The following is a 13,916-nucleotide window of genomic DNA, read 5'->3' on the forward strand; positions in this document are numbered from 1 at the left end:
AGATCGCAGAGACCTACATAAAGGAGGCTTTGGATTGGCCGGCATTCAAGCCAGAGGATGGTGTTGCTGTTGTGTCTGCAGTCCTTCTCATTATTCCTCACAGGCTGCTCCAACACCATGAGAGATATCAGCTACATGGAAGACTTGGACAATACAGCTAATATAAAGGTACTAGCAAACATATAAACATATAAACTCAAAGAATCCTGGAGAAATCTGCCTGCGACCTGCAAGAAAGGAAAAAGAAAAGAGTTAAGTTTAAGGACTTTGTTGACTTTGTGAACCAGCAAGTTAAGTATCTTTTGCACCCACTCTATGGAAACATAAAGGACGCCAACATAAGCACAAAAGATCCTGTAAAACAAAAACCAAAACAACAACATGTAGGGACACTCAAACCAAAGAAGGTGTTCACAACGGCTGTTGCGCCCCCTAAGACGGAAATCGACAAACAAAATCTCAAACTCAGCCTGCATCAGTGGACGCCAGTGCAAAACCTTGTGTTTATTGTAGTGGAGAGCAACACAGCCTCACAGTCTGCAAAAAATTCAAGAGCATGCTCCACAAAGACAAGATTAAGCAAAGGAAAGGTTTGTGTTTTTCATGTTTGAAGCATGGTCACATGAGTAGCAGCTGCAAACAGAAGCTTTAGTGTCAAGAATGCTCTAGACTACACCCCACACTGCTGCACATTATGAACAAAGATTCAAAAGAAGAATCAACAAAGGAAAGATGTGGACAGCAATCTGTATCAAGTGCCCTTGTACAAACAGCTGAAACCTTTGGTGTCACTGGGGCCGGTAAGGAAGATTGTGTTCTTTTGATCATTCCAGTGTGTGTCAAGGCACAAAACGGAACCAAGACAGTGACAATGTACACGTTTTTGGATCCAGGTAGCTCAGCTTCTTTCGATACAGAGTCGCTCATAGACCAACTGAACATGAATGGATGCAATGTAAGCATCTTGTTGCGAACAATGGGGAATGAATCAGTTGTGAACATGCGCGTTGTGACTGGTCTGGAGATCAGCAGCTTGGACAGCAACCAGTTTGTGGAATTCTCTGAGGTGTATTCACAGAAAGACATTCCTGTAACTAAGGACAATATCCAATACAATATAGGTTGGCCTCACGTAAAAGAGGAGAGAATTCCCACTATCCAAGCAGAGGTTGGATTGCTCATAGGAGCAAATGTTCCCAAGGCTATGGACCCGCTGCAAGTGGTTAACAGTGTGGACAGTGGACCATTACGCCGTGAGAACGATCCTAGGCTGGACAGTGAACGGACCACTCAGAGGTGGAAGTGACATAGTGGAGACAAACACACTGACAGGAATTGTTGCAAACCGAATCTCAGTGGCTAAGCTAGAAGAGCTTTGGCATCTGCAGCTGGACAGAGCTGGCTTTCAGGCCCAAGTTTCTTGTTTAGCTCACAGGACCAGTGGCCCAAAAATCCAAATCCTCGAATGCTGGATATTGATGACCCAGAGGCCAAAAGAGTGACTCAAATGCACATCATTCAGGCACAAGAGCCAAAGGATATCATGGATCAGTGGATGAACCACTACTCCTCTTGGACAGCATTGAAGCGTTCTGTAGCCTGGTTTCTGAAACTCAAGGACTTGCTGAAAGAGCTTAAAGAAAAGAGAAATGATCTAAAGGAATTAGGTGGAGAAAGCAAAATTATTGATTTCAAGAAAGCTTTGAAAGGAAAGAACCAGACTTGTGATGACTTGGTGGAAGCAGAAACAGAAGTGGTGAAGTACTGTTGGAAGAGGGAGTTTCAAAGAGGATTTGGCTATGCTGGAGGAACATTATAGGGTAAAGAATACTAGCTCACTCTTTAAGCTAAGTCCAATGCTTGAGGATAGAGTTCGCTGGAAGGAATCACATGTTGGCTCAGCTATGTCAATGTTTCCGGATCCCTGGAGCCAATAGAGCCATCAGAAGGTTCCTCTCCAAATGTGTAATCTGTAAAAGACTACATGGAGCTGCCGGCAACCAACCCATGTCAGATCTACTGACATGCAGGGCCCTGCCTGACGATCCTCCATTCACAAGAGTTGGCATCAATTACTTTGGCCCATTCCTAGTTAAAAGAGGAAGAGGGCAAGTAAAGACATATGGCGTTATCTTCACATGCTTTGTCATAAGAGCTGTGCATCTAGAAGTTGCCTCTTCACTTGACACTGATGCATGTCTCAATGCAATCAGAAGATTTCTTGCCAGAAGAGGACAAGTCAGAGAGATGTATTCAGATGATGGAACCAACTTCTCAAGATGGCGCCTGTCACTCTGGCTACTAGATACGGTAGCTCATTTATGTGTTTTTGAACTTTGTCGCATCTTTTCTGTCACCAACCTTAGTCAGAAGTTTACTCCTATGGATGTACAACTGGCGAGGTTAGGAATATGTGTGTTTTTACTGCTTGGACTCTTTGAAACGGCATCCGGAGACCCTTTCAGTCACGGCTCCATTGTTTACAACCAGGATCAGCTGTTAGCACTGAGCAACAGAAAAGTACTCCCGGGAACAAGATCGGAGATCTGCGTGGAACTAAGGAGAAGAAAACGGGGCTGCAGAGGGAGCACCGGGAGTGTAGCCTCATGTGCTTCACTGAATCGTGGCTGAATGAACTCACTCCAGACTCGCATGTTTCACTGGATGGGTTTCAGCTTGTGAGAGCGGACAGGAAAGCCAAGGAGAGTGGTAAGAAGAGAGGAGGGGGCATTGTGATGTTTGTGAACAACAGATGGTGCAGCCCAGGTCACATCAGGGTAAAGGAGCAATTCTGCAACAGGGACATTGAGCTGCTAGCAGTTAGCATGTGGCCATACTACATCCCGAGGGAGTTCTCGCATGTTATAGCTATAACCCCCCCACCCCACCCTCAAGCAAATGCCACTGCGGCCTGCGAGCTCCTACACACTGTTCTATCACAACTCCAGACATCACACCCCCAGGCCCTGCTACTGATCTCCAGTGACTTCAGTCATGCTTCCCTGTCCTCCACTCTCCCCACTTTCACTCAAGTACGTGAAATGCAACACTAGGGACAACAGGATATTGGACTTGCTGTATGCAAACATCAAAGATGCATACAGCTCTTCACCCCTCCCCCCACTGGGTCAATCTGACCACAACCTGGTGCATCTGGTCCCTGCTTACATACCTCTTGGTAAATAAACAACCACCTACCAAAAGGTATGTGAGGAGATGGACTGAGGAGGCCAGTATGGCTCTGAGGGGACTGCTTTGACACCACGGATTGGGAGGTGCTGTGTGGTCCACATGGGGAGGACATTGACCGTTTGACAACCTGCATCACGGACTACATAAACTTCTGCATGGAGAACATTGTGCTTACAAAGAAGGTGCAGTGTTTCTTCAACAACAAACCCTGGGTGAGCCCAGAATTAAAAACCCTGTTGAACGAGAAGAAGCAGATTTTTAAAACTGGGAATAAGGAGGAGATGAAGAGGGTGCAGAAGGAGCTGAGGAGGGAGATAAGAAGGGGCAAAGACAGCTATAGGAGGAAGCTGGAGGAGCGCCTTCAGGGGAACAAAAGGTCTGGAGAGGCCTAAAAACCATCTCTGGACACAGCAAGGACAGTGGACAAGGCCCAGAATCTGGCAACAGAGAATGGGCAAACAAACTGAACCTATTTTTCATTTTTTTTGGACAAATGAACTGAACCTGTCCCTGTCCCCTCCCCCACCCACATGATCCCAGACCTTATGGCGCCTCTAATTCATACCCACAACCCACTCCACCAGAATGATCCTCGCACCACTTTCGGCAGGGGTCACTCCCCCTCCCTGCCTCTCCATCACATCTGACCAGATGAGGAGGGAGTTGAGGATGATCAAGGCGAGGAAGGCTACGGGCCCTGATCGTCCTGAGCCACCTCCGACACCTAGTGAATGATGTGATGGATCCCCTGCAGTTTGCCTACAGACCTGGCATTGGTGTGGAAGACTGCTGTCATTTACCTGCTACACAGACGTCTTTCACACTGCACAACACTGCAAGCACTGTGAGGGTCACCTTCTTCGACTTCTCCAGTGCATTCAACACCATCCAACCATCTCTGCTTAGGGGAAAGCTGGAAAGATCTGGAGTGGACTGTAACCTGGCTGCTTGGACCACCGACTACCTCACCAACAGACCGCAATATGTGAGGCTTCGCGACTGTGTGTCTGATGTGGTGGTCTGCAGCACAGGGACCCCATAGGGTACAGTACTATCCCCCTTCCTCTTCACCCTGTACACATCAGACTTCAGACACAACACTGACAGTTGCCACCTCCAGAAGTTCTCAGATGACACAGCCATTGTTGGGTGTCTCTCTCAGGGGAACGATCTGGAGTATAGTAGTACTGGAGTACAGTACCAACTTTGTCGACTGGTGTGGCAAGAACAATCTGCACATTAACCCCAGCAAGACGAAGGTGGTGGTGATTGACTTCAGCAGGAAGTCATCTTCCACTGCACCGGTGAACATCCAGGGTTTGGACGTTGACATCGTGGAGGAGTACAAATACCTCGGTGTTTACATTAACAATAAACTGGACTGGTCTCACAGTCCTGTACAAGAAGGGCCAGAGTCGTCTCCACCTGCTGAAAAGACTGAGGTCCTTCAGAGTGTGCAGGTCACTGCTAAAGACCTTTTAGACTGTGGTGGCCTCTGTCATCTTTTATGCAGTGGTCTGCTGGAGCAGTGGATGCTCAGAGAGAGACAGGAAGAGACTGAAAAAGCTGGTCAGATGGGCTGTCTCTGTCCTGGACTCCTCTCTGGACTCCATTGAGGAGGTGGGTGAGAGGAGGATGTTGGCCAAGCTGACATCCATTATGGACAACCCCTCCCACCCCCTGCATGAGACTTTGGGAGAGTAGCTCCTTCAGCAACAGACTGCTGCATCCGCAGTGCAAGAAGGAGCGCTACTGCAGGTCATTCATTCCAGCCATCAGGCTGTACAACACCAGACTGACCGAACAATAAATCTGAAACTCTGGACTCCACTTTCTGGTCACTTTATTTGCACATAATTTCATCTAGCTCAATGATTATCACAATTTTTCCTATATTACGACTGCACATTTCACAACTGCACATTTTTCTGTTTATTACAGACTTTTTTAATGCTGATTGCTGCACTTTAACTTTTTTTTTACCCTTTTTTACCTTCTGTGCCTTTCTTATATTTTTATTTTTTTTTTTCTGTATTATATCTTTATTTTTCTATTTTTGTCACTTTTGTTTCTTGCTGCTGTAACATGTAAATTTCCCACAAGTGGGATGAATAAAGTCTATCTTAACTACAGGTCAGCTGACAGTGAGATAAAGAAAGCAATCAAAAAGTGGAACACTACCAAGATTGAGAAACACTTCCAACAAAGGGGTGTTCAGTGGCATTTCAATCCACCAGCGGGTTCTCACCACGGATGTAGATGGTTCCCTTAGGAAAATCCTGAACATCGCTGTAAAAGAGCAGCTTTTGGATGAAGAAGGTCTCCACACCTTACTTTGTGAAGCCGAGGCAGTTATTAACAGCAGGCCCATCACAAAGTCTTCATCAGACCTTCAGTGATTTAGAGGCCCTAACACCCAACAATCTGTTGTTGCTCAAGGTCAAACCTGAGTTACCACCAGGAGTATTTTAGAAGGATAACCAGTATGCCAATCGCCGATGGAGACAGGTGCAGTACCTTGTGGATGCCTTCTGGAAATGCTGGTGCAAGGAATATCTGACACCGCTCCAAGAACGTCAGCAATGGTCTACCCCTGGAAGGAAACTTCTGTGTTGGTGACGTGGTTCTGATTGTGGACGTCCTATAACAAAGCTATGTCTTCTTCAGGAATCAGAAGATAACTGATGGACTGTTCTAGACTAAAGACCTCATTTGAATGGGGCAAAGAACAACTTCTTTTAGAACTTCTTTTACTCAGTAATAATATTATTTAGGCTCCTCTAGTTTAAGTTTACACTTTTTGAGTAATTGTTTCAAGGACACTGATAATGATTAGGGGCTGGGTAATGTAGCCTAATGAAGCCTAAATTCATTTTTATTTAATTCATATGTGGATGGAAACTTTAGTTCATATTTTTAGTAGTAATTTATGTTTATTGAGATCAAAAGGAATATTTACAGATTAAAATAATTAAAATTCATATGTATTGAGAGTGATAGGGTTGTGGTTTAGTTCATAACATTTAAAAATATGTCTGTGGATAATTTAAAGGGATATTGTGATATTAGTGAGTGTGCTGAGGCTCTCTAGTAAATTTACATATTTAATTGCTTGTTAACACTTAGGTATTGGTGGGGTGTGGTTTCTGCATCAGACATTGAGTCAGGCAACATGGAGTGGAGCCACACAGTTTTTTGACCTCTCACACTCTCATACTCTAATTTTCCTTTTTTAAGAGCTGAACTGAATCGAGAGAATCCTATGGAGTTTTTCACTTCAGTGATGTGCATTACAAGAGGGAATCAGTAGAGCGTCAAGCTAAGGCTTCATTAATGAGGAACCTACAAGTGGTTCATTCATTAGATATGTGGCATTTGCTTTATGAGGTGTTGCCCCTGCTCATTTCAGAAGCTCAACATTAAATGTCATGTAATTTACATCATTGTGTTTTTTGCCCTGCAGGGGTGTGATCTTTTTTTGAGGTTAAGCTGGTGGCAGTCCTAACTAATCTGATTTCAGCCCATATGAGCTCAGCATGATGAGCCTTCTTGCTTTTCATCACAGTGAAGATCAAATGCTTACCATAATTTCCGGACTATAAGCCGCTTACTTTTTTCACACGCTTTGAACCTTGCGGCTTAAACAATGATAGATTTTTATGGGCTGATGAACTTCACGCCACCAAAACATTTGGCCTCGTCACATCAGACCAATGAAATTACCGAAGAGGTCACAGTGGACCAAACTGTTCAAATTAGATCAAACGCACTCACACTAAATTCTTCAGATCAGTCATTTTGCGCTTAATGCACACACCCCCATCATGGAAAACACACAAAGAAATGCATATGATGCAGCTTTTAAGTTAAAGGCAATTGATCTGGCTGTTGAAAAAGGAAATAGAGCTGCTGCACTTAAGCTTGGCATCAATGAATCGATGGTGAGACGTTGGAGACGGCAACATGAATGTGTAAATATGTTACAATGTAGACACCTGCGGCTTATACGCAAGTGCGGCCTATAAATGTACTTTTTTTTTCTTTTTAGTGGGTGCGGCTTATATTTAGGTGTGCTCAATAGTCCGGGAATTATGGTAATAGAGTACATTAGTCCAAATGCCGTTTGCCCTTAGGTCTCTATGTTATGCAAGGTTTTCCAGTTTCAGGAACTGCTGCATAACATCTTCTCTCCTTAGTCCTATAAAACCTTGTTCTCTCTGTTTTCTTTTATGTTGGCTTAGATTACATTTCCTTCTATGTAAACTGTCTTTAAAAGTTTCTTTGAGAGAGCAGAGAGGGTCTCATTTTCAGGTGTCACATTTAAGTTACTAACACATTGGGTGTGAACACAACCCATTTCTTATTTTCTCTGTTCCTGTTGGTTAGGTCTTTCGCTAATATAGGAGTGGAATCTTTCAGTTTGTCTGCATCTTCATCTTTATCCCTCAGGAGATTGTCTATGTCCATTACTTTGTTTTCTTTTCTTATTTTTACCCTTCTGTAAATGATCAGCACTTCAAAGCTGCCAGTGAGCAGTGTCAGTGAGCTCCCAGGCCACAGGATCTGCTGAGCCTAGCCTTACATTAGAGTTTATTCAATCCCAGCTACAGGTGTGCTGCCCTGCCAACTCCCAGAGGACAGCAGCTACTTCAAATATACCAAAACACAACCTTCAAAAGGCTGTGTGTCATCAGCATTAATTCCTGGACACTGAGGAATCAGCAGAGTACTCTGTCATCTGAAACTGACTTTGACAGAGGGAGGGAGAGGCAGAGAGAGAGAGAGAGTGGGCAGTAAAACACACACTGTCATTCATACCTTCTCATTATATCCCTGACTCAGAGAGAAACCCCCAGAGCTGAGCTCACCAACACAGACATTCTCAACTGTTTGTGTGTGCACGGGTTGTGATTTTGACCATATGTTTTAATTTAATAGCTTTATGTTACCACATCATCATGTTTGTGCCATGTAATTTGTTTCCATACGTTTGTGTTTGTTTGTGTACATACATGGGTATACATGCTGGTTGTGACTTAAAACAGAAGCCAACAGTCATACATCTTAAACTAAATGACAACTTGACCCTGATCCTCTGTATACTAAGCTACACTGTACTTTGTGCAGTATGTATTTAAATGAGACAGTGTTTGCAGTGCATCATCATTGTCATTTGTACATATATACAGTATGTAAAATACACATGAACAAAATATCATCTCTTATGGGCCATTTGGCCCTCAAGCCGTTGAGTATCTTAAGAAGCTTTTGTACAGCCAACCAGAGGAGGTCTTGATACTTGTGTACCTCTGCCAGATGGTAAGGGGGTGTAGACGCTGTGGCTGGGGTGGGTGGGATAGTTTTGCAATTTAGCCACAGCCCATTAAGAACAGTTCAAAATCTCAAGAGTTTAAAGCATATTTTCATGATTATCGGCCAGGATTATTATGACATGAAATTTTCATGTTATCCCATACTGTACTTGGGGCCTTCCTGGTGCACAGTGTTGCATAGATTTGCTTCACAGGGGGGGACAAACACTCATTCTTTCTTCTGTGCTCACTGTTCACAATAAGGTCTTACCTTGCAGTTTCCATACTACTCCCAAGAACTTTGTGCTGTTGACCCTCTCCACAGCAATGCCATTGATGGTTAGTGGTGTGTGGTCAGCAAACTTAATAATGCAGTTGGAGCTGAAAGGTCAGGAAAGAAAGGGAGTGAGCTGAGTACACAGGCCTGGGGAGTGCCGGTACTCAGTGTGGTGGTGTAGGATTTTTAGTTGCTAATCTGGACTGAGAGTGGTGTACCAAAAGATTCAGTTGATCAGGGAGATGTTTAGGCCTGTTGTGAAGTGATTGTGTTTACTGATGAGCTAAAGTCAATGAACAGCATTCTGGCGTTACCATTGTTTCTTTTCAGATTGGAAAGGGCTGGGTGGAGGGCAGATATTACAGCATCTTCAGTGGAATGTTTGGAGGGGTAAACAAACCCCAAGGCTGTGTAGAGTTCAAATGTGATGCAGAGACCGGATATAATGTGCTGCGGGGCCTGATTCTCGAAGCACTTCCTGATGGTAGATGTGAACGCTATGGAGTATGATCCTTGGGCCTGAGAGATGTTCTGTTTTGTGCCTGGAGATGGTCTTCCTCCCACTGTCTGTAGCAGGGCTGTCACCTTTTATTCAAAATTTGAACATTTGGGGGAAAAAGTTAATATTTGAACTGTAATGTGTAAAAGCCTGTTTGAAGTAGTTTGCTTTGTGATACAGCAGAGCGTGTGCAAATTAATTTGATCAGTTTGGTGGCCTTAGTCAGTCATATGTGGTAGGGCTATGTAGCCTGTCACAGCCTGGATGCCCTTCCACAAGTACTGTGTGTCTCAGTTACCAGCAAAGAGGCTGTTGATATTGTTCTGTGTATAATTGCATTTTGCTTGTCTCGAGGCCGCACAATGCTAGGTTTGCTGCTTTTAGGGCTGCTTTCTCTCTGCATCTCCAATCTTCACCATTGTCTGAACCTCTGTTATCAGCCATGGTTTCTGGTTTTCCCGGAAGGTGATGGGTTTAGCTACTGCAACATCATCAGTGCACTTACTGATGTAAGCTGTCGAAGTCTATTCCTCAAATCAGTCTTCACAGGAAGCTACCTCTAGAAAGTGCTTTTGAAGCAGTCCTGTGGGGCTGAGACAGAATTTGGCTACCAAAAATCCAGCATTTGATGAAAGGAACACCTTGCCAATTGTTAAGCATGGTGTTTGGCAGGCCCTGGAAGCCTAATAGTTAAGATGTAAGCCAAATAACTACAATCTCCACAGTTCGACTCCTGGCTCAGGGCACTTTGTTGCATGTCATAACCCTCTCTCATCCATGTTTCCTGACCATCTATACTGACAGTCAAATAAAGGCTTAAAAATCAAAAATCAAAAATCAACACACGTTTTAAAGAAAGTCTTGAAAGAGTGGCTCTGTGATCTGTACTTGGTGCAGTGGTGTTTTGAGCTAAATACTAACACTAACAATGACAATGATAACAATGATGTTGACCTTTTTAGTTTAGCTGACATTTGCTCTTTAGAGCTTAACGCACAGCACAGCTGAGGCTGATGGGGATGTCATTAGTTTTGCAGGTATTTGAACATAAAACGCACATAAAAAAGTACTAGACAAGTTTTAGTTTTGGGACTAAGCAAAAAGTCAGGGGATCACCAAAGTTTTAATCCATCTGTCCAGTTATGATTGTGATGTTTTTTGCTGTTTTTTGACCAAAAAATTCAGATTGGACTATTTTAGAGTTCAGGTGCAACTTATATCTCTTATAACCTCCTATAACTCACCTGTATGTATTATGTGGGATATTAAGTGTCATGCACATCCATGTGATGTTTTGTTGTCAGTGGTTTGCAAACATGTCTTTGGCTCTGTCATTACTGTGTTGTATAAGAACAGGGTGTTTATGTGTGTCTGCACAGTGTGTTCATGTTTTAGCATCTGTTATTATAGCATTAGTCTAAACCTCTATTTTGGCATAAGCTGAGACTCTTCCTTGGTGGACTTATTTGATTGTCTGACAGCTGTCAGAGGAAAGCCTGTAATATGTTGCTCTGTTAATAATTATTAAGATTATGAATTAGTAATTATTAATTAGAACTGAAATGTAGTCAGATCTTCATCTAAAATGCAATTATGACGTGGCAAATTTTAATACTTAGCAATTCAACAGGAAGTTGTTGTAACTCACATAAACACTGTCCGATCTGCCCCAGACTTCACATTTGATTAGAGTAGAGTTGATTAGAGTGGCCTGAAGACATCTATATGCAAATATATAGGCATAGTCATAGTGCCACATACTGGCAACAGGAAATTATATGTATATGTGTTATACTTCAGTGTACTACTCCTAGCAGGTTGGCAAAGATTCATTTCACACAAGGTCAGAAACACCAATTAAAACCAGCCAAGAGGGTACCAAAGAGGCTCTAGCCCCTGTTAGTGCTATATGTGCATGTGGATGCCTTCATTCATGATATAAAAATGCAGCAGATGGACACAGTAAGCAAATTTTAACTCATTCTTTCTGTCAGCAGTCAAGCAATCTCAGAGCCATGTCATACGACATGCATTGACCCCGTGGCTGCCACTGTGCACACTGCTTGCAGTTTTAATTCCAGCTGTTACTGATAATTTGCAGTCTTATCTCTCAATAGAGCACAGAATAAATTAATGAAAATTCTTTTCTATAAAGTTATCATGTAAGCTCAAATCCTCTCAAAGTTAACCTAAATTTTTGACTTATCCAGCAGCTGAATACACTCATGGCATTCTTTCTACAATGGAAATGAAATATTGTTTGGAAAGTTAATCCCAACACTGCAGTTCCTACAAATGTGTTGCTTTATTTTCACCGTCTGTCTAGTTAATCCCAAACCATCTCCATGGGGTTTAAGTCAGGAGACTGTGCTTGTCCTCCATCATTTGAAGCCACTGTTTACTTCTGTTTCCCTTAATGTTTTTCTATCTTGCTGTAGCATGAAGCTCTGACCAACTAGTCTGTCATCCAGTGTTACTTGCCTTTGTTTCACCATCCTGATAGAAATATACAGTACTACTTCCTGCAGTACAGTATTGTCCTATTAATGCATCAGAGGATGTAGTGACACAGTTGATTCAAACAATGCAATGTATTTTCACATTTAAAGCACATTTAAAAAAGCATCTAAACTGTGTGAGAATAAACTCTGACGGCAGGGTGGCAGCTCCAGAAAGGGTAGAAATACCTGTCTGTTTCAGCAGTAAATCACATACACAGTCATTCAGACCTTCTTACAACTCTGAGTCATACAGAAACTGCAGGTGAGCTCATCAGTGTTAATGTGTATGTAGTGTGTGTGTTTGTGTGTGTATGTATTTGACTATATTGGTTCTATGAAAACTTCACAGTATACACACAGTAGTATATGTGTTTATGTTTTTTTTCTGTTTGTGTAACTTTTTTGTACTTTTTAACAACATGCACTATTATGTATAATGTAGTATAATATACAATGCTCAAATCCATTTTTATTATGCTTTGTCATATTCTTGGTATAAACCTATAATATGAAAGTAATATAAAATTAATTAATTGAGAGGAAAGTTATGTTAGATCTACAATACTTGACTAATTACCCGTCTTTATTTGTTTCAAAGACTGGATAAGCTAATGCCATATGTTCTCATCCAGTTGGTCCTTGGATGGCTAACAGGAAACGTGCTGTGACATGTCCATGTTTTGAAGTTGGCATTTGGCTGTGGAGGGGAACTTCTCCTTAACCGATGTCTGACAGTGATTGAGATAGATTGGAGGGAGGGAAGGAAGGAGAGAGAGACAAGAAGCAAAGGGAGAGAGCCATGGGCTATATGAGGGGGAGGGGTGTGCCTGGGAAATGGAGTTGTTTTAACATCAAAGATAACCCTAGTCAGGACTCTACAAAGACCTCACTGGCAGAACCCTTATCCTTGGAGCTTGTGTTTAATACTGATAATAACTGTTAGAATTAGAAGCCAGCAGCATCTCAGGAACACAAATGGCAGAGACAAAATAGCCTTACTGTGACAAAATGAAGACAATTATGTACTGGAATTCAAAAAATTGTTCCTGTTGTACATACTGCAGAAATTTAGTAGTAGTAGTAGTAATATATCCCAGTTGCTGTAAACTGAAATGTTTAGCACAAACTGCGATGGTCACATCTACATGAAGTGGCACTGACCAACCGATGAGATTTAAAAGGTTTTAACAAGTTTTGTTTTATTTGTTTTTGTTGTTGTTATTGTTGTTGTTTTGTTTTTTAACAATAATATTGAAACTGTGCTATTTCCATTCTCTGTTTTCATACTTCAATGTTACTCTGTGCATCACAGCAGCCATGGCAACATGTATATTTGACAAAACTATCTACCTGCATGTTTAAGTTTTCAAACAAATGCACTTGTGCTTCAGATTTTGACATGCCAGGGTGAGATTCAGAAACTGAGGTACACCAATGTTCTTCGGTTTATTGAAGAGAACTTAGTAAGCTTTTCTGGTTTTGTATGTTGGTCCCCATTTTGTTTGTCATGTATATGATGAGATGATGATGATCAGTGTGCCATCATAAATTATTCTGACTATTTTAAGGTAAAATAGTTGAATGTTGTTATTTAAACTTAACATTACAATCACAAAAATCATGCACCTCTTCAATAGGCACTGCTCTGGCCAGATCAAATGTACAGAAAAAATTCTCACACTTGAAAGTATTGTCAGACTTGTCTGACAATAAAGTATTATCATCATGCACATCATTGCCACCAGCCTCATCATCATCATCATCAGTGTACATGGGTAACATGATACATATTCCTGCCAATGGATTCAAATTATTCCACTGACAGACAGGAAGAGGTGACTATTATTTGCAGTAGTGCTTCAGCAAAGGTAGTGCAGCAGTAAACAATATCTTTAGTTTATTAGTGTCGGTTTTGGTGAGTGACACCAAATATAAATATACCTTTCATTCATTTACAAGAAAAAAACAAAGTGTGTTAGTTAGCGGAGGTATACCTCTAAACCTGTCAGTAAAACTATGTCATACACACAACCAAAAGAAGACATACTCCAGCTGAAACTGAGATACTGCTTCTGTGCGCCTAGTGGTGCTAACCATAATAGTGTGTATTGAATTTGGGATTGTCTCCTTTTCAG

At 42.1% G+C, this 13,916-nt stretch overlaps 1 protein-coding gene across 5 annotated transcripts in view; it reads left to right on the top strand.

The window, feature by feature from the left end:
* The window catches only part of si:ch211-266k8.4 (TBC1 domain family member 10B), an 81,952-nt gene that overhangs the window by 35,356 nt on the left and 32,680 nt on the right, over positions 1–13,916 (top strand). The gene's annotated exons all lie outside the window — the stretch shown is intronic.

Source organism: Lates calcarifer, linkage group LG10 (genome assembly GCF_001640805.2).
Source record: "Lates calcarifer isolate ASB-BC8 linkage group LG10, TLL_Latcal_v3, whole genome shotgun sequence".
Lineage (NCBI taxonomy): Eukaryota > Metazoa > Chordata > Actinopteri > Centropomidae > Lates > Lates calcarifer.